The 2896-nt window shown below is 35.2% G+C and overlaps 1 pseudogene; it reads right to left on the bottom strand.

Moving 5' to 3' along the window:
• Positions 1-452: 452 nt before the first annotated feature.
• On the bottom strand, positions 453-1073 carry LOC133855009 (protein BOBBER 1-like; annotated as a pseudogene).
• Positions 1074-2896: the final 1823 nt, after the last annotated feature.

The raw sequence follows: 2896 nt of genomic DNA on the forward strand, positions 1-2896 counted from the left end.
TCTTTTGAAATTTTCTTCAATTTAGGTAATTAATAGTTCATTTGGCAATGAAAAAAAAAATTGTTTTCCATTCTGGTTTTTTTTAAAACCAAAGGGAGATCTACTTGGGCTGACGCATAGAGATTTTGCAACCCATGTGTACAATCATTTAATTTATTAATAATTATTTAAATTAAATAATATCTTTTCATATTTTTTTATAATAAATAATTATTATTTTAATCATTATTTCACACTACTTTTTATAATACTAATCATTATACACAATTTTTCATACCTTCAATCATTTCTTACTGTATCCGTTAAAAAATAATCTCATACAATTCTCATTTAAACAAAATTTCAAATACAATTTGAATTCTGCTTATCACCCAAACATATTTTTTTTACCTTAAAATTCGCATACTAAATAAAAATTCAATTTTGATTTAAAAAATCAAACATCCAAACGACAAAAAAATCACCTTTTGCTTTTCTATTAAATATATTTTACAATAAATTTCTTTATTTTTTTCTATATACTTTAAATATTAGGAGGAAGAGAGAGAAAATAGAAATAATTTAATTAGTGTTACAAATAAATGCTCCCCGTCGATTATCGGAGGCTGACCCTTTTTGAGCCCAATCTCCAAATAATTATTCTTTATGTCGTACGAAACGACGCCGGATTTTGTTTCGTGAGGGTCTGGTACGACAGCGGTGACCTCTTGAAGAGACTGACCCCATGAATAATTCTCCATATCCAGGCCGTTTCCTGTGTTTGGAACATGTTTCTTCTCTTCTTCTTTCTCATCGGCGGCAGCCGTTTCCTCGGCTTGCTGTTTCAAACGACGCTTCTTCTTCTCAGCCGCCAGCTCTTCAGCCTCGATTCTTTCCTTGATTGAATGAACCGACAACATGATTTGTTTCTCGGCAAACTCGGTCTTGAACAAATTGGAGTTTTGAGAGACGAAATTGAAAGCGGATTCCAAGAACCCAAGAGGGTTTGAAGGATCAAGAACCGCATTGAAAGTGAACGAGGAAGATTGTTGAAGTTGGTGATCACCTTCTTGTTAATCGGAGAGGATGGCCATCACTGACACCTTGGATTGTCGTGGAGGGTGTCGTCGGGATTGCCGATATGGCGATATATATAGAGCCAGAGGCGATTTCATGAATTCCGTCTACTATTTCAGTCCGTGTCGTTTTCGTTTAGGATTACATTCGGATCCGGTTTTAAACCTTTTTGTGATTTTTGACCCGTCTAGGGATGGGCTGTAGTTGGACTGGGCCTGAACCCACACTAGTCTTGTTATGGAGCCGTCCTACCAACCCGAAGAAACGAAAATATCAAAAATATCTTTCGTAAAATAAAAAAATAAAAACAAAAACAAAAAAAAATCCAAACAAAAGGACCCAATTACCAAATGTAAGAAATACTCCTAAAAAGTCTCTCTTTATGTTCCATAAACCAAGGAAAACCCAATAGCACTTTTATTTTCTTTAGCATTATTTTGATAATAAAAAAAGATTTATTTTTTCTTCTCTTTCTTGTAGTATTTATTTGGAAAAAAATATATTTAAATGGTATAGAAAAATGATAAAAAAAATGTATTGTAGAGATTATTTGAATAAAGAAGCAAAAAATAACTTGGCTCTTTAATTTTTTTTTTAAAAAAAATTAAGTGCAATATAAAACAAAGATTGCAATTCTAATCCGGACAAAAATTAATTACAAACTGATTTATAGCAATTAACTACAAACGAGTCTAATAAAATAACGTGTGAACCATTAAAATTCTAAAGAAACATAAAACCTTTTTCAAACGCAAGGTTTAGAATTAAAATTATGCTTAGCTTTTCCAATCACCCACGCCTATAAATAAGAGAATTATAAAGACATAGAATATGAGATAAACTCTTATACATCTACTCGAAAATTAATCTCTAATACAAATAAACTATTCAGAAATAACTCATAATAAAATAAAGATATCTAAAACTATACTAATTCTACGACTAGAAGATAAAACAAAGATAACAATTACAAGATTGACCCTAAAATAGATTGCTCTTATAATTTATTATCATAACATTACAACAAAATTCTTGCGAGTAAAAATCCCTTCCTTCAACTCACAAAAAAATAAAAAAATAAAATAAAAATCCCTTCCTTCCAACCAAACAACTCCTACTGCCCTTAGCTTAGTTAGCTACTGCCGCAGATTTAGCCGCTGCGCTCGTCTCCCAGTTTAAAGAAGAGGACCCGGACCCGATTCTGGACTGGATGACAATCGTACCTCTGCCGATGTGCTCTTATCGTGGGGATGCCAACTACGTGACCGACGATTGCCTAAGTTGTCGTCACAAGTTCAAAGAGAGAGAGGCGGCCGTCGTGGACCGGTGATTCCGTCCTGTAGACACGTCTTTCTGTTAGAGAATAAATCTCTGCAGCAAGCCATGCCTTTCCTCTATCTGTGCAACAAGCCATCCAGAGCTGCAAGCCATATCTGCAGCAAGTCATCCATAGCAAGTCAAGCCATCCTCTCTGCAACAAGTCTTCTGCGCCAGCAGCACAGCAAGCCATTCCTCTGATCCTCTGATTTCTTACCATACCTTCAAAGTTCAACCCATACCTCCATGTAATCAGCCTTTAGTTTCTACCCTTGTACTCTGGTCTTTACCCTTTCTTAAGTCTATAAATATTTAGTGTATTTGTAACCAAAACCAGTAATGAAATCAGCATTGTGTTCTTCTCCGGCCTCTTCTTCTTCCTTTCTCTGTTTTCTCATTCTCTTTATTTCTATCACTTTCATCCCGGCGTTTTTGATATCAGCTATTGAGATCGCGGCATGCCACATGCTGGCTTTGCAGGCCAAGCGCGTCTCCGCCGTGGAGGTGCCGTGCGTAGTCCGTG

This window comes from Alnus glutinosa, chromosome 13, assembly GCF_958979055.1.
Source record: "Alnus glutinosa chromosome 13, dhAlnGlut1.1, whole genome shotgun sequence".
In the NCBI taxonomy this organism is placed as follows: Eukaryota; Viridiplantae; Streptophyta; class Magnoliopsida; order Fagales; family Betulaceae; genus Alnus; species Alnus glutinosa.